At 39.1% G+C, this 26,366-nt stretch overlaps 2 protein-coding genes and 1 pseudogene across 2 annotated transcripts in view; all 3 read right to left on the minus strand.

The window, feature by feature from the left end:
- Positions 1 to 26,366, minus strand: part of LOC125129921 (pancreatic alpha-amylase) — a 50,250-nt gene that overhangs the window by 13,641 nt on the left and 10,243 nt on the right. The gene's annotated exons all lie outside the window — the stretch shown is intronic.
- LOC125129922 (pancreatic alpha-amylase-like) lies at positions 6,872 to 15,314 on the minus strand (annotated as a pseudogene).
- The window catches only part of RNPC3 (RNA binding region (RNP1, RRM) containing 3), a 47,564-nt gene continuing 36,367 nt past the window's right edge, over positions 15,170 to 26,366 (minus strand). Inside the window, exon 18 of the transcript XR_007135593.1 lies at positions 15,170 to 15,361. The gene's annotated coding sequence lies outside the window, so the exon portion shown is untranslated. The remainder of the gene's footprint in view (positions 15,362 to 26,366) is intronic.

The raw sequence follows: 26,366 nt of genomic DNA on the forward strand, positions 1-26,366 counted from the left end.
ATTTATCAATCATTCCCTGGCAGGGAAAACGACTTCCCACACAGAGGTTAAATGGCCTATGTCTTGGCCTATTGTCAAACCTGAAATATTGTTCTCAAAGTAGCACTGGTAATCAGAAAACATCCTATTGGGGACTTTACTAGAGAGGGGCAGTCCCCAAAGCGGAAGGAGGATAGAGAAACGGGGAATTGTAGGGACTTTAGGGATTTCTGGCAGCTTATGAGTAAGCACTAATCCCCAACGTTTACCCTCTCCTGGGCCTTTTTTGGGGGAGTTTTGATTTGGCAGCAATTCCCCAGCTCCTGCAGTTATTATAAGCAACATAAGCAGACTAAGAAGAAAAAGAAGCAGGACCGTTGTTTTTCCAGACATGCTGTGCAGTCTGTGTCCTTTGGTCTCCTCGACTGTGTCATAAGGCAGACAGACCTTAGGAACGGCTCCCAGCACCTATATAACATTATCATTATCCATTCACTACTGACAGACTTTAAGTTGTTTCCATGTCTTGGCTATTGTGTGTAATGTTGCCATGAACTTGGGGGTGCAGATATCAACTCAAAATATTGATTGCATTCCTTCAGAATATATACCCCGGAGTGGGATTGCTGGGTCTGATAGTCGTTCTACTTTTAATTTTTGGAGGAACATCCATACTCTTTCCCACAATTGCTGTACCAATTTACATTCTTAACCACTGTGGACTTGGGTTTTCTATTCCACATCTTCGTTAACACTTGCTATCTCCTGTCTTTTGGATAATGACATCCTAACACACATGAGGTGATATCTTATGGTTTTGCTTTGCACTTCCCTGAAGATAAGTGATGTTGAGTATCTTTGCATGTATCTGTCGGCCATTTGTATGTCTTCTTTGAAAACTACTTTCAGGTCCTTTGCCATTTGAAAGTCAGATTCTTTGGGGTTTTTTTCTCCCGAGTTACAAGAGTTCCTTATATATTTTGAATAGTAGCCCTTTATCAGAGAATGGTTTGCAAGCATTTCCTCCCATTCCATAAAGGTTGCCTTTTTAATTACATCGACTACTTTCTTTGCTGTGCGGGAGCTTTCAGTTTTTAGTGTGATGTCATCCACTTGTTTATTTGGGGGTTTTTTTGCCTGTGCTTCTGATGCATTATACATGGAAACATTGCAAAGACCAATGTCATAAAGATTTTTTCTATTTTCTTCTAGGAGTTTTATGATGACACCTGAGAGGTTCTACATTTAAGTTTCTAAATTCTTTTTTTTTTTTCACTTTTTTGTCTTTTTAGGGCTGCACCCACAGCATATGGAGGTAACTAGGCTAGGGGTCAAATCGGAGCTGTAGCTGTGGGCCTACACAGAAACTGAGGATCCTAGCCCCATCTGTGACCTACACCACAGCTCACGGCAACACCAGATGCTTACCCCACAGAGCGAGGCCAGGGATTGAACCTGCATCCTCCTGGAGGCTACTCAGATTCATCTCCACTGAGCCACAATGGGAACTCCCTAAATCCATTTCAAATAAATTTTCAAGTGCTGTAAAACAGGGGTCCAACTGTATTCTTGCCTTGAGGATATCCAGACTTCCCAGTACAATTTGTTGAAGAGACTATCCTTTTCCATTGTCTGGTACCGAACTCCTTGGCAAAGATAATTTAACTATGTACATAAGGGTTTGTTTCTAAGTTCTTTGTTCTGTTCCTTTGCTCTATGCTTTATTTTTATGCCAATACCATACTATTTTGATTACTGCAGTTTCAAACTTTAGTTTGAAATAAGGAATTCTTATGCATCCAGATTATTCCAATTCAAGAACACAGGACCTGTTTCTGCTTGTTTGTGTCTTCTTCAATTTCTTCCACCAATGTCTTCAGCATAAAGATCTTTCACCTCCTTGGCTAAATTTTTCCTAAGTACTCTTTTCTTTTTGGTGCTGTTGCAAATGGAATTTCTTTCTTAGCGTCTCTGTTAGTTTGTTGTTAGTGTATTGAAACAAATTTATTTTTTCAGGTTGGTCTTTTATCCTGTAACTTTACTGATTTTTATGCCTTCTCACCGATTTTTGGTGGCATCCTTAAGAGCTTCCATATAAGAGCACATCATTTGAATGCAGGAAAAAAAAAATTCTTCATCTCTGACCTTGATGCCTTTTTATGTCTTTGTCTTGCTTAACTGTTATGGCTAGAGCCTCTTGAATAGAAATGAGGAAAATGGACATTGCTGTGTTTTCCTGATTTTAAAGGAAAAACTTCCAGCTTTTCATCTTTGAGTAGGATGTTATCTGTGGGCATGACATACATGACTTCTGTAATGTTGAGGTATATTCCTTCTACACTTCATTTCCTGAGAGTTTCTCCCACGAAGAGATGTGGAACGTTGTCAAATAGAGGCATACCTCACTCCTTGTTTTGTTGTGCTCTTTATAACCTGAAGGTCTGGGCAACTTTGAATTGAGCAAGACTATAGGGCATCACCGTTCCAATGGTATGTGCTCACTTGGTCTCTCTGCTACATTTAGGCAATTCTTGCAATATTTCAAAAATTTCCCAAACTTTGGGGCAGTCTGTGATCAGTGATCTTTGACGCCACTACTGGAAAAAGATTATGACTCACTGAAGGTTCAAATGAGAGCTTCTTTTCCCAATAAGGTCTTTTTAGTAAGGTATGCACATTAGAAAGATATAATGCCATTGCATGCTTAACAGACTACAGTGCATTGTAAATTTAACCTTTAGAGGCACTAGAACACTGAAAAAAACACACACACACACACACACATCATGTAACTTGCTTTATTGATGTCTTCACATTATTGCGGTGATCTGGAACTAAATCAGCAACATCTCTGAGATCCGCTTGTACTTTTTATGCTTCAGTGAGACCCCATGACATTTATGACCGGAGATATCAGGGTAATCAGAAGTTAATTAAACTGGGGAAGAATTGAAGAGAGAATGGGAGGAAGATCTCTATTCCTAGGCCTTCCTTTACAAATAAGTTTCCCCTCAAAAAAAAAAAATTATATATATACACACATATTTCCTTTTCTTCTCTTTCATGATCTCAATTTATTTTACAACGGATTATTGAGATCATAAAGCATATGTGCCAGAGCCTGTCCTGAGACAAAGGATTCAAAAAAGAGCAATAGACAGAGTCCGAATGCATCATGATGAGCACTAAAGAGGCAAGTATTGAAAGTCATGGCATAATAGGGAGACTTGACCTAATCCTGAGTAAGTGTCCTTGTCGACGTGGACTTTGACCTAAGACTGAATGATGAATAGGGGTTAATTAAGAAAAGAATCTTCAAAGTAGAAGAAGCAGAATTTCCTAGAGTTGAACTTGAGGAGATAAAGGGATCTTGGCCAGCTTGATTAACTAAAAAGTTAGCATAGCTAGAGGGGAAAGGAAAAAAAAAAGAAAAAGAAAAGGTAAGAAGGGAGTTTTGGGAATCCTGCTGTGGCTCAGTGGTTAAGGAACCCGACCAGTAACCATAAGGTTGTGGGTTCGATCCCTGGCCTTGCTCAGTGGATCTGGCATTGGACAAGCTGTGGTGTAGGTTGTAGACGCGGCTTAGATCCCACGTTGCTATGGCTGTGGGGCAGACCAGCAGCTGTAGCTCCAATCCGACCCCTAGCCTGGGAATCTCCATATGCCATGAATGCAGCCCTAAAAAGACAAAAGACAAAATAAATACATACATACATACATACAAAAATAAGAAGACAACTTGTCTTTAAAAAAAAAAAAGGGGGGAGTTTTGTGAGGTGAGGCTTTTGATACAGATGGGTCCAATAGACCCATTAATAAGTTTGTCCTTTTATTCTAAGGTGAGTGGTAATCCATTGATAGGATTTTGAAAAAGTGCTGGTGCTGGTGACGATGGCTGTGGCCTTCTGATTTGAAAAGATCACTCTGGACGCACTGTAGAGAGTGGAATGATTTAAGGAAGGACTAAAGTAAATGATGCTGCTACAGCCAGCCTCACCAGAATCAACAGAAGATGAAGTTCTCTTAGTCAAGTAATCGAATAGCTAAAATTTCAATAGACATTCTTGATGTGTTACGCTCCTGGATAAGCTCTTTAACCTCAAATATGCTCCCTGTACGAATACTGTTACGCCACTATAAAATCCCTTTTGAACATCCTTTCTGAAGTTTGCTGGCTTGTGTCTATAATATTCATCTCCTGCTCCTCTGCTGGGGGTGTACATGTGTCTCCATCACTTCCTGATTGGCATGGATACCCTACTCCCCGGCTAAGCACCAGGATATCCTTAAAGGAGTTCTCTGGGTACAATCTTACATAAAAGAAAGCATGTAATTCTGAATTCTGATATGTTACAAAACAGCTACGGGGTGTTCCCACCCCCTGCCTTGTGATTAGTCTCTCTGCTTCCATTCTGCGGTGTATTTGTGATAAAGTCTGGCTTTACATTATGAGGCTGTGGTCTTTTCCTCATGATAATGTAGACAAAATAAGAGAAGTCAGTCTTTAAGAAAAGGATGACCAGATGGTAGGAGTGGACAGGGAAAGGAACACAGTCAAAAAATATTTAGAATGTAAAATAAGAATGTGATACTTGATTCCATCTGGGTCGTATAAGAGAAGAGGGTTTCAAAGAGGAGACTAGACTTCTGCTTGCAGAACTGAATGATTGGTGAGGCCTGTCACTGAGTTATGGACCACTTACACAGAACAGGAGCCAGCCGGCGTAGAAACAGAGTTAAGAGCATGCCCCCAAAGGTGGGGAAAACACCCAAAGAAGTCTCCAAGATGAAAAATAACATGGCACATTCAAGAAAATGAAGAAAGCCCAGGATGGCTGAAGGTATGGGATTGCCAAGGCAAAGAGCAAGGCTGAAGTTGACAAGCTAGGTTCATGCCTACAACTACAAAGTGTGTAGTTTTGTATGTTATTACTCTAAATGCAATAAAAATTTAGTAGTTTGGGGCATGAATGCTTGTAAATTGACTTAAAAGCTATGAACATTATTTTGTGGTATGTGGTAAAATTGACTGAGGAAGTAACATAGTACAAAAAGGAAACAAGTTGTTTTGGAATGAAGGCAAGAGATAAGGATGGCCTGGATGAAGAGGTGGAAGAAGATACAAAAGAAGAGCAAGGAAGACAGAGGTATTCCAAAGATAAAATTAACAGGCCCTGCTAAGGCTTATGTGGGGAGACAGGGAAAGTTCTTAGGAGAAGGAGAAAAGTCAAAGAAATACCCCAGGTTTGTAAGGGAGTGGTGAAACAGAGCACCAGGAAGTACCAAAAGGCTTACTGAAGAACAATTTGAAGGTCACGTTTTAGATATGTAAAGCATGCTATGTCTGTGAAATACTGAAGTGAGGTGCCAAGCATCTGTTGGAAATATAAGACTGAAGTCTAAGAAAATATCTACATTGGAGATAACAGTTCTCCAGGCCAAAGTATGTGTTTTAAACAAGTGGAAATGTTGCAATCACTTAAAGGCGAGAGCACAGAAAAAGAAGGGAATTCGATTCAAATGCGTTCTTAGGTCAAGCAGAAGGTAAGCCAATAAGAGAATCTGAAAAGGGGCAATTAGTGAGAGAGGAGAAAAATAAGGGAGAGTGGATTCAAAGAGGCCAAAGGAAGAGAGGAGGTGAGAGTGTCTTACCTTACTGACTGCGGTTGTAAGTTGAATAAAATGAGGAGAAGTACACTGTATCAGTAACATACATATTTTTAATTATGTTGACAAGAGCAGATTGAAGAGGTGATGATGGAAACTGGACAGTAAGGCAATGAAAAATGGCTAGTGTTAAGGATGTGGAGACTGTGTGATGAAACCTAATAAGGTGAACAAGGAAGGGAAAAACTGAGGGTCATGAATTTCTTAGCTGAAAGATTTGTATGCCATGCATGTAATCTGAGGGGATTGATCTGGTAGAAAAAGAAACAGTGATAAATCAAGAGAAAGGATGGATAATCTAAGAATAAAGTCCTCAAAAAGGAAAAAAAAAGGGTGTTCTTAACACAAACATAGGAAATGGACCCGGGTAAAATGAAGTACACTTTCTTCATTATGATAGGAGGTAGAAGAAAATGATAGGACAAGTAGAGATTGATTTATAAGTGGAAAAGTGGAGACTTTCTAAGTTTCAGTTTCTATTTTCGTATTCAAACATGAAAAACTAAACTGAGAGTGATAAGACCTAGACAAGCATCTTAATAAATTCCACATTTTAAAGTCCAGGTGAAGGAGAATTAACAGCAAGAGTATCATGAGGAAAAAAAAAAAAAAGTAAACTATATAGTTCCACAAAAGCTGTAAACACACACCGATATTAGGGGGTTAAGAGGCAGAACAAAGAGCCATGCAATAGCATTAGGTTATAGCCATTAGAAAGGGAAAGTAAAGGAGAAAATGATGTAAAGTAGATGAGTCCTGTGAGCTCCATAAAATTAAGAATTACGGACTGCATTATTTTAGTGTCTTTTATGTTTTACCTAATAAACCATGAAAGGGCCTATATATTGTGAAAAACACCCAGACCTTATACCTCTGTATGGGAATCATCATAACATCAGCTACCCCTACCCAAGGGTTAGGAACACCTTGTGGAAGAAATACAGGCACACATGAGAGAGACACAGCTCGGCAGATTGTGTTCATGGCCAAAAAAATACTTGTCAGCATGCTTCTCTGAGTTCGTAGAAACTTTTCTGACAAAGAGGTTAATGTGAGTCTTCTGCCACCTGACAAACTGTTGTTTGCGATCATCTTATAATCATATATGTCATTTCCGTGCTTTTCTGAGTTTTCCAAGTTTATTGCTGATGACAGCTTTTACCAAAAACTAATGAACTGTAGGAAGTTATATGTCGCATACATAAAGAAAGGAAACAAACACTTCTTATTGCTCTTGGAAGATGTATTTAATTCAAATTTTATAATTTGGATTCAGCATGAATTGCAATAAATGGATCTTCAGCAGAGTTACTAATAGAAAACTGAGCTCTGCCATCACTGGAAACATTGACTTTAATTCCCGTACAACTGTTCCCAACTTTATCTCCAGAGATGACGTCGCAATATGTGCCACCAGGAAGACCAGTTTGCAAAGTTGAAGATAATTGCCTGTAAAATAAAAGTTAAGATGTAACTTGAGTTCAACACAATTAAAAGCAGGAACACGGGCCATCTCTAAAACAAGCAGCTTAACTCTGAGCCATAGAACTCTAAGAAGTCGGGGGCTCCGTGCAAGGAAAATACAACACAAGGACTTCTCCAGTGGGTGTAAATCGTTTCCTCAGGGCCAGAACTATTCTTAGAGAAAACACAGCAATTCCCCAGTCAATAGGGAACATTGTTCTTAAAAAATTTAAGGTTGAAGAGTATCACTGCAAATTGGACTGGATCGCCTCTCTTAGAGAAAAGTGCTTCTCGTGGTAAACGCACGTATCTTAAATGTGTCCTCATCTGAGCACAAGAAAATACCGATTACTTCCAAGAATTTAAATTTGATTATTTCCTCAAAAATTTATTCTTTTCAAGAGGAGATAAAAAGTCGCTTGCATTTCTGTGAAGCAGTATATGGTTTTAAAATGTAAAGCTGGAGTTCCCGTCATGGCGTAGTGGTTAACGAATCCGACTAGGAACCATGAGGTTGCAGATTCGACCCCTGCCCTTGCTCAGTGGATTAACGATCTGGCGTTGCCGTGAGCTGTGGTATAGGCTGCAGACGCGGCTCGGATCCTGCGTTGCTGTGGCTCTGGCGTAGGCCAGTGGCTATAGCTCCGATTCAACCCCTAGCCTGGGAACCTCCATATGCCGAGGGAGCGGCCCAAGAAATAGCAACAACAACAACAATACAACGACAACAAAAGACAAAAAAAAGGTAAAGCTATCTCATAAATCTATTTTGCTCTTCCCATCTATAAAAGATAGAAATTAAAGAACCAGCCGTGGATTCTTTGAGCAAGAAAGAAATGAATTTGATTTATTTTTCATCAGTAAAATACAGTTTGGGCTAGAATGAGCTAATCATGACTGGAGGCTGACCCTGGACTGACAATGTCAACTGCTTGCAAAGTCAGTAAGGAGAAGTCTCAGAACTGAACTCTCCTGAGGTCAATCACTGAATGTAACACACATATTCTTTACACATGAGCTTTAAAAAACATTATGTGTCACAGAGAGATAGGACAGTGAAAACAGAACTAGAAAAAAATCAAAAGCACTGGAGACCAGAATAGGCCAGAGAGAGAGAGAGAGAAAGGTGTTTTAGTCCTGAGGCAGAATTTTTCTTGATTTCAACAAAGGCTGTAAGTCATTCTTCCAGGGATTTCACAACTTTTCTATTAACTACTTTGTGTATTTTGTGTGAAGTGTGTATATGTAAGCATATACACGGGCATCCTATCTATCTGCATATGATACACAAAAGTGCACGGGAAGTAATTGCGCAGAACAGAAAGCCCTTAGGAGAGGGCTTATAAGGAGCAGATCAAAAGAATAAAGCTATGTTTTTCTTTGGGCCCTTTTCTCATCACTATGTTTTCTTAATCCACTGACTAGAGGATTTTTCAGGTGAAAAATCTGGAAAAATCAGACTTTTTCACCTATGAAAAAATTAGGTGAGCAGAAAGAAAACAGCAATAAACCAAGAGCATATAAAAGCACAAACATTATTTCAAATGGGTATCAACTTACCAATCATCATTGTTAAAGACAATGAATCCTCTGTTTCCTCTTCCAAAAGCTATCTGGTTGCTTCCGTTATCCCACCAGTTTGCAAAAGGTTGGCCGTCCACCACGTTACGGAACCAAACCATGTTCCTAAAACAAAATGGCATGTGAAACGTTGATGAGTAATCCCATGGTTTCAGATAAAGTCTTAAGAAGGTTTATTATTAGAGGGAGGATACCTCTAAACAAGTAGTCTCACCTTATCTGACGCCATCGATGCTCACAGACCCAGCCATTGCCACAGGTAGTATCTGCATTAATAGTAACTTCCTTAATGACCCCGTTATTATTTGGTGGCCCAATCCAATCATTAACATCCTTGATTGGCAAAAAGAAATCATTGTAAAAGACGGCATTTTTAACACAGCATGTTCCCCAAACTCAATCTGTTCTATTGGGGTCTTCATGGTGTCTTCATTTAGAATCCAACTCCTTCATTACTTTTACTTTTCTCCTTCCAAACTTCACCTTCTCCGGGCCCTTATTTCAAACAAGGGTATGACTGGTTTTGGTTTTTTTTACTCTCTCGTTTTCTTTCCAACGAATTGCAATGATTTCTTAACATCACTTGTACATAGATAATGTAATGTCGTGGAAACGGCAAGGACTTTTGCGTCAGAAACAGCAGGTTCTATGACAACTGGCCAAGAACACTTAGATAATATTCATCATTTCTGTGCCTGATTTTCCTCTTCTTAAAATGAAGCTTTTGCTTCGTTGCTATTAAACTGAAATAATTTAGGTAAAAATGCTTCAAAAAATCTGCTAAACAAATATTACTTTCTGTCATTCCTCCTTGTTGAGTAAGGGCACTAATCAAAACACCACAATAATCTTTACACACCTGACCAAACTTTTAATATTGTGCGTTTCTCTTTTAAATGCAGTTCTCTTTTTTCTTCAGTTTTTCAACGGCCACACCCACTGCATGTGGAACTTCCTAGCCAGGGATCAAACCTGAGCCACCGCAGTGACAATGCTGGATCTTTAACTTCTCAGGCATAAGGGAACTCCACTACTGTATTTTTCCGACTGGCAATTTTAATCATTAAATAAACAACAGACTATGCCTAGGAAGACTATCAGAGTCTGTCTTAAAATCATGCCGTATCACAAACAGTGGACAAATCAAACGTTTCTAGCATGCAGAAGTCCTAAAATGTCTTGGAAATGTTATGGGAAGAGGGAGAATGGACTTATGCCATGACTCCTGCCATCAGAAATTGGGCCAGTTACTGAAAATTATAGGAAATAGGCTCAGGAGAAGGGGACATCTTCCAAATATTAAAGCTCGCTAAAAAAAAACGAGGTCCTCGACAAAGGAATGAGCTTCTTAATTTGAAAGGGATCTAGGAGGAAGTAGAGAAAGACCTATCTTGGGTGCAATGAAGACGATGTTCTAATTCAGGTATGAAGTTGCTACTTGAGGCTGCATGGGAAATCTTCCGGTTAAAGAGAAAGTGTACCTCTAACTTTCCAAATACTTCAACACTCTATGTCTCAGTTCATTTTTAAAATTACTGCTCAGATTCATGTCTTTGCCACATTGTCAAAACGTCCCTCCTCTTTCTCCTTCCTAGAACAGACTGCAAACAGCTCTTCTTTAAGACACGCACTTTCCTTCTTCTTCTACTTTCCCTATTGAACCTCCCTTCGGCTAGGCAAATTCTCTGCACGCCAGCACAAAACTTTTTAGAAACGGATTTAACCAATATTTGTTATCTTCCTTGTGCTGTGGGCAGGTACTTTTTAAAGGTGTTGGCAAGTGTGGCTTTTTAATCCTCATATCAATGCTATGAAGTAGGTACTTATGAGAAGCATACTTATTTTACTCGCTGTATCCTTACTTTCAAGTGGGTTATTTGGGGGCAGGAAGTAGGCTCACCATATTTGGAAATAGCTGGCCCACTCTTGGTCAATAGAGACCAGTCGTTTTTACTTTTTAATATCCACGGTATTGCTAAAAGAGCCCTGCAACAGGCTGGCCTTCACTAAATATTTGACAAAATACCTAGTGTATGTCACGGCATCATGTGAAAGTAAAACCTCTTCTCCTTGAGAAAAAGATATTTTTTGGACAACACCAAAACTTACTTTTCCATTCACAAAATTTCTTGCCCAACGGTAGCTTGACATCACTCGTGTGAATCCGTAAGGATGGGCGAGCATAAATCCAACTGCTATTTTGTACAGTCTAAAAGGCACAGAATACCATCATCACAGAAGAAAGCAATATTTTAATGTCAGTCAAGGGTAGCTTCAAATCGGGGAACTGTGTTTCCTACCTAGCGTCCCAGAATGTAAGAATAGATGCTCCCCCAGCTCCATGCCCTCGCTGGTTGTCATGGTTATCAACAAAGACAAGGGCTCGATCAGAAGGCATGAAACCCCAGCCTTCTCCCCAGTTCCTACAAAACAAACAAAAGAACGTTAAATTCAAATAAATGCATTCTTTCATAACAGCTGCAGAGTAACCTAACATGTCGTTCCTTCAGTAGAGGACCCTCCAGGGAAATTCTCTAATGAAATGATTATTCCGTAGGGCCTTTGAAACATAAATTACATAGATATATGATCCTCAGACACATTCCATGTGTGTTTATATGTAGGAAGACTTCAATTACATTCATGTTACAGGTAGAAGGTGTGTGTGACGGAAATTAGTTTCGAAGAGTTTGGGTATATTATGATGGAGGTGGATTTCCAAAGGGTGAACGAACATTGATATCACACTCTACAGAATGACAAGTGGGGATAAAAGAAGGCTTACATACTGTATTCAGAAGATAGAGAGTTTATGTTTGAAATTAATTTCTTAATATATCTAAATTCTACAGTAGGACCACATTACAGCGACTTCATCCTTAATAGAATCTTCTGAATAATAACCTAGCACTAACAGATCATATACCAATATTGGTCAGGTCTAGTAGACTCCTCTAATACACAGATGCAAATCTCTATGTTTTGGCTTTCTAGACAGACTTCCTTGTGGCTGACATTCTAAATAAGAAATATAATCAATTGCAGTCTGGGGAATTATAACACCGTATGAGTCATTGAATCCGTGAAAGACATCTGCCTTGAGAAGATAACCCGTGTTGGGGCATGGCACAAATATGTGTGAAGTAAATCAAAGCATAATTCACATTTCACTTACTTCAAGTAAGACATCTTCTCTCCACTCCACTTGCGCACAACGGTGCCCAGTTTTGCACCGTATTTAAATTCTGTCACGCGGCCATTTCCAAAGTACTCACTGCTTTTAATTGGCTCACCACCCAAATCAATCACCTAGTAGAAATGGAGAAGAAACTCTCATGTTAAGGAAGAACTTTAACAAGGTAAACTAACATTACCCAGAGAATAGCTTTATACTGTCTGTGTTGCACCAAATGCCCCTACGGTTTTCCTTATAGCAAGATTCCTGTTTCTTTGCTACGCCTATGCTAAGAGAGTACAAGTGATGGGACAAAATGACCTGTAGTCCTGTGAAATTACTGGCCTCATGTAGTCTCACATGTCAATGATAAGCATAGCTCACACTTATAACAGCACTTAATATCTGCATGACGGTATTTCTACGTGGTTGATAAATATTAACTCTTTAATCCTTCAAAGACATTACCATGACCCCTTTCGATTAATTTTGGAAAAAAAAAAAAATTGCTACCCAGAGAAGTTAGTTAGCCTAAACCAACACAGCTGAGAGTGCTAGAGCCAAGAGTGAGTCACACAGACTAGCTCAGGACAACAACTACATTACCACCCGTCTTCTCCAATGCTCTCTGGGCAGCTGATAAATGCCACAAGCTGTCTGCAGGCTAAGGAGATTCTCCGCGTTTGTATCAAACACCTCTTGTGATACAGCTAGATGTGCCACCTCTGACTCGAAGGGGGTTAAAGAACACCCTGCTGTGTAAATGATGTAGCCGCTAATCTACACAGAAATGCTACTTTCAATGAAACCCGCTACTGCTTTTCTAGCGAATTACATTACAGGGTTTTCCATGCACGTATACACATTGAGGTACCTCCTGGAATATGAAAGGTCGACTCCCGGCAGGGAACCACTTGGTGTTTAGGTTGCGAAGTTTATTCAAAACTGCTTTTATGTCTCCAGGCCACATGTGCTTAGAAGCATCAATTCGGAACCCTGCTACACCAATGTCAATGAGTTTGTTTAGATAATCAGCAATCTTGGAGCGCACATAATCTTTTTCCAGTGCAAGATCAAGGAGACCAACCAGTTGACAATCTCTGACCTATTGAGGCAAAAATGGTGTGACTCATACAGAAAACATCATCTTTCCCTGAGCATTCACCTGATTATGCATTCATTTACTCATTAACAGACATTCCTTTACTGCATTCTAGGCCTTGGTCTCTGAGGAGACTGCCATCCTCATATGCGCATGCCTTGAAAATATTTTCTAGTATGAAAAGGGAGAAGGTAGGAAGTAAAGAGGATGAGCTTTTTCACTGGGAGAAATTCAACTTGGAAAACACTATTTTAAGCATTGCCCTGAAATTCCTTTTATTTTACTGTATTTCTTTCCATGGCCCCATCTCTAGCATATGGAAGTGCCCAGCCCAGGGGTCCAATCAGAGCTGCAGCTGTGACTGATACCACAGCCTGGGGCGATGCCAGATCCTTACCCCACGAAGCAAGGCCAGGGATCATACCCACATCCTCATGGACACTCTGTCTGGTTAGTAACATGCTAAGGCACAGAGGAACTCCAGGTTCTTATTTTAACAGTCAGACTTGGAACCCTGTTTTCCTAAGGAATCTGGACTAATAGCTCTTAATTGGAGAGCAATAAGCTACATGCTGAGAAGCACAGATAGTTCTTGCTTTATTATTTTATTTTACTTACTTGATAAGGATCATTATAGCTCTCGATTTCCACTTGCAGTTTTACATTTACCATCGTTAAAATCCCAAGCAGAGAATGGGACTGCTGGAAATCCCTACTTCCAGGGTTGCAATAACTTCCACAAGTGGTGCCCGTTCCTGCAGCTGCACTTCCACACATATGATTAATGACAGCATCCACATAAATACGCACCTGAAAGTCAAAGGTTCTATTTCAGTTTACCTTCTAAAGAGGCAGAAATTATAAGACTCCTGATCAAGGTGTACCGCATGTTAGCAACACTCTAAGATACCTCTTCCTTATCTTATGACTTAGCTTCCCAGAAGAGCAAAGGTCAAGTGTGAGAGGAAATCACTGGGAAGGCCCACAGGCGTTCTAGCCATTTGGCCAACTACCTGCGTGTGTGATACACTGAGAGAACCCCAAACTACCATAACCACGAAAAAAAAGCACAGCCTTTTATGGCAGTCAGTAAGAATCAGTTGAGGCCGGAGCGATTATTGACTTTTGACATGTCCATAGGTCGTCCTTAGAAATAAGCAGCCAGTCTCTACCACCTGTGTAGGGTCAGAAGAAGGAAAAGTAGATATTCTCGCTCATTACGCTCCTCCTCAAAGAGAAAATAGTTATGGAATTATTTACCATCAAAGGACCTACAGCAAGCAAGACCCCCCCCCCCCAATTATGGGTGGGGACACAAGCCACATTAAGGCAACAGCAAAACCTGTAACCAGAATTCCAATTTCTAACTCCAAAAAAATGTCCCCCAGAAAGGTGTAGGGTCATATGGGGTCAAAGCTGATATTCTGCTTCATCAGTAAGTTCATGGCCTTAAACTCTTACTTATATCTCCTGTAGTAGACAGAGGGCACATACCAAATGCTTACCAAAGTCAAACATAAGACAACAATTACATTTGAGTTTAGAGCTAAAGCATGCAGTGGACCTCGAAAATATAGGAAAACTGTTCTTCTCAAGAGGAAATTGAGACAGGAGAGAGAAATGAGTTCTCTACACAAGATTTTTAAAGGAAGCTGTAATTCACTTACGCCAACGTTGTTACATCTGGTCACCATGTCTCTGAATTCATTTTCGTTTCCTGATCTGGTACATAACTTGTAACTCACTGGTTGGTATCTCTCCCACCAAGGTCTTGAAGGGTTAGTGACTATTACATTTTCATTGGGGGGGAGACCTGCAAATAAAACAACCTTAGTAAGTATCAAATTATGGCTCCCTCTGTATCACTGACCATCCTGGAAACTATTCAGTAACACAGCATTTTTTTTCTTTCTGAATCTTTGTATATGCTGCCACCCTTCTTTACAACCGGGTAAGAATATCAGTATCACAGTGGAAATGTCCCCGCTTAAAAAATATTGTATTAGAATAAAACAGTGAGTTGCCAACAATTTCACGTGTGCTTCTTCTTCAGAAAACTGTTTTACTTCGCGTACTTAACCTGTGAACTAACGTCCCAGCTTCACAGACACAGATCGCAATACCTTTTACTCTAAGCACGGCAAAATCTCCAATTTATCCTGCGAACCATACCCACCTGTACCCCCTCCAAATCCTTTGGGGGCCCAAATACCGCTCACATTCAAGAGCAATGTCAACCCAGCGCCATTCAAACAGATGGACAATAGACGTTCGTCCAGACTGGGTTTGTGGGGCATATTGGGCCCAGCAGAACCCAATGGCTGAAAGCAGGAGAAACAACTTCATTTTGCTCTGAGGGTTGTCAACGGTCTTCCCGGCAAGGATTTATAATCCTGCAAGAAGCATATTTTACAAAGCAAATATTGACATGAATAAATACTTAGAGCACAAACCGTGAATGCATTCTCCGAAAATAACTATTGATAATTACACTAAACAGGTGAGGAATCATCCAGACAATCTCCAGGAAATACTATCTAAATGACCTTTTAAGACAATGTTTTCCTTATTGAAGAAGAGCAAGTTTTTAAACATCTGGCATGTTATCTGCAGAAAGGCCTTAATCATGTATTGTTTAGGTAGGATTAGATGTTATTTCTGAAGTCCTTCACTGACAGAGGCGGAATTAGAGCCAACTGAATTCACAGTCAAAATGTTGCCCTAACTATCTGAAAACACGTGCAATGTTTCCATTGTAAAAGACACATGTTTATCAACTCAGTTCAGTTGGTACCTCCTACCCCAGTTGTAGATACTTGAGATTCTCCACTAAGATTTAGGAAGTTATCTGGAAGTTAAATGACCACGACTTGAGGAGACAGATTTTTTTTTCCCCACGCTTAACATTAACTCATGTGAAAATGCACTGGCTGTAGCAGGAAAGAATGGATTTTTTTTCTCCTTCTAGCAAAAAGTCTCTTATAATTGCCAGAACACTAAGTTAATGAATCCGCATCTATTTTCCCTCGTAAGGTACAAGAAATCCTAGTAAAGACATAACCGTACAGGTGGGAAAACCTAATCCATTCATCCAACAGGTAGTGACTGAGTGCTTCTGCTAAATGCCGGCATGATACTCAGGATACAAGGATGAACAAGACAGACAAGACTCTTGTTCTCAGGCAGCCTACATTCTAGGGGAAGGTAAGGGAAATATAGCAGGAAGGAATGATAACAACAACGATACTAAATTAAAGAGAGCAGTGAGAACTAGCATGAATCCCACGGTGCAGTAAAGGGAAAAGGACTGACCCATCCCCATATTTTAGACTGGGAATAGTCAGGAAAGCTGTTTCAGAGGGAGTGATTGTCAGCCAGAACTGGACGGAGTAGAAGGACCCACTTATTTGAAGATCAGAGGAAAAGCAGTCTCGAAAGAGGAAAGTGCAATAGCAAAAGCCCAAGGTAGAACAACCATGGCATACTCAAGTGACACTGAACAAAATTTAAACATCAGTGCAGCTAAACAATGTGTGAGTGATAAAGGGGAGAGTAAAATGAGATGAAATCAGAGAGGGTGGCCAGCTCATGTAGAACCTTGTAGAACATAAGGAAAGAGAGGCCTTTTGAGGCTGAAAGAGGATGAGTGAAGAGATTCTGATTTCCTTTCCAAGAAAGTCATTCTTGCTCTGCTGTGAAAAACCGGATCATAGGAGGACACAACTGGGGGCCAAGAGATCAGTAGGCTTTTGTAGTGGTCCGTGAAAGAGGAAAGTGGCCTGGCCTAGGCCCCTGATAGAATATATCTCAGAGGTGGAGAAGCAATCGGTTTATCGATAGATTAGCGCCGAAGACTGGGGGAAAGAGAAAAACTAAAGAAACAGGTATCTGATGACACCATTTACTAAGATGAGGAAAATGAGGAAGTACCTGGCTTTGTGGAGGGGGTTCCGAGAGCCACTCTGTGAATCCCAACACTCTCCTTCGGTCCCTCCTCCAGCCCACGTCGTGAACATATACTCCGTGTCCTATTTTTCTCATTCAGTTCCAGCTGCTGTAACAAGAATGCCATACAGGCTGGATGGCTTAGCACAAATATTTCTTTCTCACATTTCTAGAGGCTGGGAAACCCAAGACTACACTATCAGCAGCTCCAGTGTCTTGCGAAAGCCCCATCCCATGTTCACAGACAGCAAGCTTCTTGTATCCTCACGGAGTGTAGAGCTCAGAGATCTTGATTTTCCTTCTCTTCGTACAAGCACACTAACCCATCATGGGGCCTCCACTCTCATGACGTCACTTTAACCTAAGTCCTTCCCAAAGACCCCACAGCCTAATAGCATACCATGGGGAGTTAGGAGTTCAATATTTCAAATTGTTAGAGGGGCGGAACACAAGTGCAGAGTCCCCAATATCCATCTGCTGCAAAAAATAAACGTTTTGCGTATTTGACAAGCAATTTTATTCTTTCATGACTTTCCAGGGCTTTTCTTCTTTCTTGCATCACCCTTCAATAGCTAGTAACTACTCCTACTTTCATATGCAGTTGAAAATATACCTTTATGAAACTTATATTGATATTCCCAGCCAGCGTTAAGTACTCCTCTGTATGGCAGGTTTTAACCTATGGGATGTTATTAAGTGATATTGGATTAATGTTATAAAAAGTAAGGATTTACATGACTGGCATTCTGGATAAACCTTATTAAGAGCAGATTTCATATTTAATGTTCCTAGCAACACAAACAGTACGATGGCTCATTTGACCAATAAATGGTTTTCACAATAGACTCTAAGTTGCAGGTATTATGCAAGGTACTGGTTCAGCTTATATCACGCCTGCATGGATTTTTTTTTTTAAATAAATGAGCACTATGTGAGAAACTATATAATATGGTCAATTCTAACCCTTGAAATATCTTTGTATACAAAAAGAAACCAGGGCTCAGAGAGACTGAATGAATTGTCCAAGCTCATTTAAGTGATAAAGCCAGAAGTTCACAATCAACCCACCACAAGTCAACCTTCTCTATACTACACTAATGAGTCTCATAGAATTCTCATGACGGGTTGCCCAACATGGTAGCTACAAGCAACACTTCACTATTAAACACTTAAAATGCCATTAGTCTGAACTGAAATGTGCTCTGTGTATAAAAGATACTCCACTTTTTGAAGAGTGAGGGTGACAAAATGTAAAAGGTTAATTTGCATGTTGTTTACACGTTGTGAGAAGTGAAATTTCTTGTTAACATTAAATTTTCCAGGTTTTTTCTTTGCATGTGTGTGTGTGTGTGTGTGTTTCTTTTAAACTGGCTACAAACTTTTTTAAAAAACATTTATGTGGTTTTCATTATATTTCTATTGGACGCCTGATGTAGCACCTTTCCCATGTTAAATCACAGAAAGGACGCATCCACACGCAAATACAAATAACAATAATAAAATGAAGGATATGATCACTATCTCACAAGAGACATGAGGAAAGTGCTTTAGCATTTCATTAACAGGAAAATCCTTGGTGATCCATGGTAATAGGTAAAAGTGACCTGAAGAGTGGGTTTGATTTTAACCAAAAGAGATAAGGTGATATGGCTTCTACCTAAGAAAACAATACATCCACTGGGCAAGGATAACAGCAGGAAATCAATACACTTTTGAAGAACATTACTTAGACATGGAGGACCCATCATTTTCCATAGGGCTTAAAGTAGGAAAGCTATACCGGGGGTCTCTCAAAGTCAGGGAGAAGAAAGCTTTCTTTTGAAAGCTATGTCCAGCTAGAGAAGGCTTCTATCCATTTGTTTGTTTCTCAGCAGGAAGGTAACATGATTAGAGCTTTTGGAGTAGAGCAAATGGATTGAAAGACGAAGATAAAGGACACAGAAAAAAGGAACACCTGTACGGGGGTAAAACAGAGTAGTGATGGAAATGGGAACTAGGGAGACTCGCTGTGGCTCAATAGGATCAGCAGCATCTCTGTCCTGGCACAGTGGGTTAAGGATGTGGCATTGCCACAGCTGTGGGGTAACTCGCAACTGCAGCTTGGATATGAGTCCTGGCCCAGGAACTGCATAGGCCTCTGGGCAGCCAAAAAAGAAAAGGAAAGAAGAAAGAAAAGGGAAGAAAGGGAAAGAAGGAAGGAAGGAAGGAAGGAAGAAAAAGAAAGAAAGAAAGAAAGAAAGAAAGAAAGAAAGAAAGAAAGAAAGAAAGAAAGAAAGAAAGAAGAAAGAAAGAAAGAAAGAAAAAGGAAGGAGGGAGGGAGGGAAGGAGGGAAGGAAGGGAAAAGGAAATCTGAACTAGAGTTTCAGCAATAAAAATTAATGCTAGGAGACTATGGTAAAATGGTAACAAGAAGTGCCACCCTATGAAGGACACTTGCCAGCATCCCTATGTTTGTGGAATCTCTTCCTACACAGCCTATGGAATTGGTTTATAACTTGTTTTGTCCAGAAGAATGTCAGCAAATAAGACACAATAAACGTCTGACTAGCATCTGCACAGTGGGTCTGGATCTCTTGAAAATCTGCGATGGTAACTGTGACGCTAACTGGGATGCAAGGCCACATGGGGAGCTCTAATTGTCCCAAGCCATCCCAACCATGTGAGCTGATCCTCCAGCTGACTGTGGCTGAATGATTACTCCAGAGGCAAACCAGCAGAAGAACCACCTAGTCAACTTACACACACGCGAGACATCATAAATTACTGTTATTCAGCAAGAACTAATTGATACGGAGAGGAGAGAGGCAGTAGATGTAGCGGAGCTAATTCTACAGAAGGAGGGGAATAGAGAAAAGGAAGGGTCAAAAACAACGCTGCAATTTAAAGTTTAGTGAGAGGAACAGTGACAATGCTCACCGTGCAATCTAGAGGCAGACTTGGTTTAGGGAAACGGAGGAGCTAACACAGGATATACTGAGCTTGACATATCAAAACGCATTAGACAAGAAAAAAGACGACGACAGAGTTGGCAGTTTCCAGCAAGAAAATGATGGTTTCAGAAACGGCACACGAAATATTTAACAAACTGTTTTAGGACAGACACCAGCCAGTCAGAACAGCTGCTAGCCATAAGCAACTAGTATGCGTGGGCCAAATCACTTGGTGGAATTATCGGGCCTGTAGAGCTGGGCCCTCAGGAGTCCACAAGGTACACACAGAGATGTGGAATCCACCATCACAATTTGGGGCAAAGCCCAGCAGTCAATAGATGGGGCAGGTAGGAGGCAGCATATAAAAAGGTGCCTTCAAAGCAGGGAGAGGAGTTTAATTCCCTCCCTCCCCGCCCCCCTCCCCAAAAAGCTGTTCACAAACAAATAGGAAGAAAAACATTGCAAGGAAGGCAAAAGACTAGCTGAATGCAGATGCGTATTAGAAAGAGAATAGAAGACTGACTAGATGGAGGATGATATTGGACTGATGGTGATAAAGAGGTGAGAATTAGAGAAGAGGGGCATCATTTGAACTTCACACTGACTCATGGTTACAAATGTTAAATTGTAACGCTTAAGAACATGGCCTTAGGAGTTAAACTCTAATGTACACCCTGACCCTGCCACTTATCAGCTGTGGGATCCTGCAAAGTACTATCTCTAAATCCACCTGTGAACTAAAACATGGAACGTGTACCTCACAGAGCCCTTGTGATGAGTAAATGGATTAACACAGGCAGAGCTGTTACTACCACAGTGCATAGACACAGTAAAAGCTCGAGGCATTTGGTTGCTGTAACGCTGGTGTTATTAAAGTATGGTTATCTTTACCTCTGCTGCTATTCAAACTGCTGCAAACTCAGGTTCTCTTCCCACTTTCACTCATCATCACTTGGACATTCTGTCTTTTCATTCCACTCTTCCCAAATTCTAGTAATACTTTCTCTATCTCGGGAGTATTGTCATATCCCCCAGAGGAACAGATGGTGATGAGAAGGAACCAGCCATGTTTTCCACCTTCAATTTTTTCCCACATTTTCTTTTCTTTTGCTTTCTTCCTTGCTTGCTCTCTCGCTCTCTTTTTAAAAAATCTTCAGCGCTTTTGGCAAAGTACATGTTAGTGTGAAGTAGCTTCTCGTCATTGCCTCATCAGTTACCTCTGAACTGTTCTTTAAATAACAAGTGTTTTTCACAAAGTGTTTTAAAATTGTGTTAAAGGATCACTTTCGGACAAAATTTGGCAAATTTTATTAGCATCCCAGCATAGATGGAGATATCTAATCATCTAAGCTCCTACCCAAGGATCAACCAAGGATCCACATCTGAAGTGTATTTAAACGTGTGAAGTAAAATCTGCAAGCACATTCTGACATCTTTGGCATCAAAAACAAAACAAAAAAATAAGAACTTGAAATAACTGTTATGTCTCCTTCCCATTACAGTTTTCCTAAAATGGTTCTCCTCAGAAAAGCTATTCACAGTTAATGATACTTGCATCACTACTCTGTTGCTTACACCTCATATTTCTTTGATTTCTCTAATAAGAACATTTTTGTAGAATTTTAAATTTCTAATGTTTAGTATAATGTGCCAAATGAGATGTTTCAGGCCCAAGAAAAACTGTACGATTTTTCTGAAAGAAACAGAAGAAGACACAAACAAAAGGAAATATATCCTGTGTTTATGGCTCTAAAGAACTAATATCGTTAAAAGATCCTTATTATCCAAAGCCAGTGATGGATTCAATACAATCTCCATGAAATATAATGGCATTCTTTACAGAAATAAAAAATAATCATGGAGTTCCCATTGTGACTCAGTGGGAACGAATCCAACTAGGAACCATGAGGTTTTGTGTTCGATCCCTGGCCTTGCTCAGTGGGTTAAGGATCCTGCATTGCTGTGAGCTGTGCTGTAGGTCACAGACAGGCTCAGTTCTGGCTTTGCTGTGGCTGTGCCGTGGGCTGGCAGCTACAGCTCCGATTGAACTGTTAGCCTGGGAACTTCCACATGCTGTGGGTGTGGCCTTAAAAAAAAGAAAAAAGAATACTAAATTTTTTTTTATGGAATCATAAAAGAACCCAAATAGTGAAAGCAATCCTGAGGAAAAAGAATAAAGTAGGAGATAGCAAATTTCCTGATTTTAAACTACACTATAAAGGTATACTAATAAAAATAGTATGAGACTGGCACAAAAATAGATGCTTGGACCAATGGAACAGAATAGAGAGCCTAGAAGTAAATACCAGAAATATAAAATCAACTATTATTCCATAAGAGAGCAAAGAACACGCGGTAGGGAAAGGATAGCCTCTCTAACAACTGGTGTTTGGAATACTGGATAAACACATGCAGAACAATAAAACTGTCCTCATATGTTACACCCCCTGCGAGCTCCAAATATTTGAATTTAAAAAAGACTATAACATACAGTATTTCCTTCACACCCCAAAATTCACTTTGTAATCAAATCTACCCTCTTGGCAATCATTCATCAGGTAGCTGTAACTTTTCTTTAGTAATTTCATTAAAAATGTAGCCACATAGTATGTGACTGAGTCAGGCTTCTTTTACTGAATACGAATTATTTAGGATAAATCTATACTGTTCCAGATATCAATTATCAGCATTTTGTATAGATGCACTACAATAGTTGAAGAACGTTTGGGTTGTTTCCATTTTGGAGGATGATATATAAAGCCATTATAATTCTTCACATGCACATTTTTTGTCCAAATTTTTGTGTTGCAGTAAACATATGTATCAAAATTTACCATCTTATTTTTTAAACATACAGTTCAGTGATACTAAATATATTCATAATATTGTACCAATATTACCACCACTGATCTCAGTAGCTCTTTTCATCTTGTTAAATTGAAATTCTGCACCAATTAAACTCCCTATTCTTCCCTGACCTCAGCTCCTGGCAACCATTGCTCTATTTTATGTCCCTATAATTTTGACTACTCCAAGTAACTCATATAAATGAAATTATATTGTATTGGTCTTTTTGTGACTAACGTATTTCATTTAGCATAATGTTTACCCACAAAGTTTATCTCTGTTGTAGTATATTGCAGAATTTCCTTTCTTTTAAAGGCCAAATAATATTCCATTGTATGTATATACTACATGTTGCTTATCCATTCATCTAACAATGGACACATGTACTACTTCTATCTTTCGGCTATTGAGCATATTGCTGCTACAAACGTGGGTGAAGTATCACTTTGAGATCCTGCTTCCACTTCTTTTGTGTATACACCCATGAGTGGAACTGCTGGATCATATGGTTATTTTAAATTCTTTTCATATTATTTTCCAGAGCAGCTATACCATTTTAGATCTCCACCAACAGTTCACAGGCTTCAGTCTCTCTACAACCTTACCAACACCTGCTGTTTTCTGTTTTTTTTTTTTTTTTTTTTTCCCTCCCCAGCTGCACCCATGGCATATGGAAGTTCCTGGGCCAGGGATCAAACCTGAGCCAAAACTGCAACACAACCCATGCCACGGGTGCAGCGATGCCAGATCCTTAACCCACTGCACTAAGCCAGGGATTGAACCTGTGCCTCAGCATTGAACTGAACCATTGCAGAGACAATGCCAGATCCTAAACCTATTGCATCACAGTGGGAAACCCCTTCTAGGGTTTTTAGATAGTAGCCATCCTAATGAGTTATGTTGTATCGTATTATAGTTTAGATTTGCATTTTCCTTATGATTAGTGATCAATATCAATAGCATCACTTCATGTGCTTATAATCTATCTTCTATGGAAAAAAGGCTATTTAAATTCTTTGTCAGAGTTCCCGTCGTGGCTCAGTGGTTAACGAATCCGACTAGGAACCATGAGGTTGTGGGTTCGATCCCTGGCCTTGCTCAGGGGGTTGAGGATCTGGCATTGCTGTGAGCTGTGGTTTGAGTAGCAGACGGGGCTCGGATCCCGTGTTGCTGTGGCTGTGGTGTAGGCCGGTGGTTACAGCTCCAATTTGACCCCTAGCCTGGTAACCTCCATATGCCACGGGAGCAGCCCAAGAAATGGCAAAAAACAAAAACAAAAACAAAAAAACAAACAAAAAAATTCTAAAAAAAATAAAATTATTTGTCCATTTTTCAAATGGGTTGTTTTGTTGTTGAGTTCTAGTAGTTCTCTATGTACTTTGGATATTCTTTTTCAGATATATGACTTGCAAATATTTTCTCCCATTCCCATTGAATTTTCTTCTCTAATGATAGTATCTCTTGATGTAGAAATATAAAGTATTTTCTAAAAGTCCAATTTGTCTATTTTTAGTTGTGTTAACTGTGCTTCTGGTGTCATCATCCAAGAAGTCATTGCCAAATAAAATGCTGTGAAGATTTTGTCTTATATTTTCTTCTAAGATTTTATTGTTTTAGTTCTAAAATTTAGGTCTTTCATCCATTTTGAGATAATTTTTAAATTGAGTGTTAGGTGTCAAAATTCATTATTACACAGTTATCCAGTTTTTCCAGCAACACTTATTAAAAAAGAATCTTTCCCCATTGAATGGTCTTTTCCATTTTACCTCAATAAATCTCATCAAAAACTATTTGACCACATATGTAGGGGTTTATTTCTGGGCTCTCTATTCTATTTCACTGGTTTATATGTCTTTTTATGACTTTATGTTTTTATGACATACTGTCTTGATTATTGTAGGTTTGTAGTAGGATTGAAATCAGGAAGTGTGCGTACTCCAGTTTTGTTCTTCTTTTGAAAGATTGCTAGGACTGTTTGAGCTCCCTTAGGATTCTATATGACTTTTAGGATGGATTTTTCCATTTCTCAAAAAAGTCATTGGGGTTTTGATAGGGGCTGCACTGAATCTGTAGATTACGTTCCACAGTTTTGACATTTTAATATCATTATGTCTTCCAATCCATGAATATGGGATGTTTCCATTTACTTATGTCTTCATTAATTTCTTTCAGCAAAGTTTTGCAGTTTTCATTGTACAGGTCTCTATCTCCTTAGTTAATTCCTAAGTATTTTACTCTTTTCCACGCTATTGTAAATGAAATTGTTTTCATAATTTCCTTTTCAGATGTTCATTATTAGCATACAGAAGGCAAAAGATTTTTGTATATTGATTTTGTATCTTGTTACTTTGCTAAAATTTATGACCTCAAATAGTTGTGTGTGTGAAATCTTTAGGTAACTTTGTAAATAAGATCATAGCTACAATTCAAAAGAAAAAAAAGCTCAAATAAAACTAAAAACAGGCAAAGGACACCGTGGGGTGGCCAAAAAAAAAAAAAGTATGTGAATATACATTTTTCCAATGAAGACATACAAATGGGCAACAGATACAAGAAAAGCTGTTCAACATCACTAATCATCAGAAAAGTGCAAATCAAAACTACAATTAGATCACCTCACACCTATTAGAATGGCTATCATCAGAAAGACAAGAGATAAATGCCAGCAAGTGTGAAGAGAATGCTTGAGCACTGTCAGGTGGAAAAGTGGTAGTCACTATGAAGAACAGTATGGAAGACCCTCAGAAAATTAAAACAGATCTACCATTTGGTCCACTAATCCAACTTCTGGGTATATATTCAAAATAAAACAAAATCGTTATCTAAAAGAGGTAACTGTACTCTCAGATTCGTTGTAGTATTATTCACAACAGCCAAGGTATGGAAAGAAACTAAAGGGTCATCAACAGATCAATGAACCAAGAAAATGTAATATATGTGGATGTGTGTATACACACATAAACACACACACACAATATTCCATTTGGGATATTGGGGGGGATGGAATAAACCAAAGAGAAAAAGACCAAATACTCATGGTTTCATTGTATTATTTACATGTGGAATCTTTTTAAAAAAAAAATAAATGGAGCTCATATTCAGAGAACAGAAAAGTGGTTGCCAGGGACTAGGTGGTGGGGGGAAATAGAAAAAGGTTAGTAAAGGGATAAAAACTTTCAGTTATAAAATAAATAAGGTCTGAGAATCGAATGTATAACATGATGGCTATAGCTCATAACAATGTATGGCATAATTTAAATTTTAAGATAGTAGTACTTAAATGTCCTCAAGCACAGAAAAAAGGAAATATGTGATATGATGGATATGTTAAAGGAAAATTAATACTGTGTGTATATATATATTAAAAAATTTAAAATTTATAATTTCTAAATATATAAAAGAATTTAATATATATATATATTATTAAAGGAATTTCCCCTTAACATATGTATACATAAAACGACTGTGTTGTACACTTTATATTTGATTTTTGTCCATTATACCAATAAAACTGAAAAAAATCATTGTCATCTAGGAACAGAGACTAATTTTTCTTCTTCCTTTTCTATTTGAATGTTTTTTATTTATTTTTCTTGCCTGATTGTTCTGGCTAGAACTTTCAGCACTATGTTGAACAAAAGTAGAAAAAGTGGGCATCCTTGACTTGTTTCTAACA

This window comes from Phacochoerus africanus, chromosome 6 (genome assembly GCF_016906955.1).
Source record: "Phacochoerus africanus isolate WHEZ1 chromosome 6, ROS_Pafr_v1, whole genome shotgun sequence".
Lineage (NCBI taxonomy): Eukaryota > Metazoa > Chordata > Mammalia > Artiodactyla > Suidae > Phacochoerus > Phacochoerus africanus.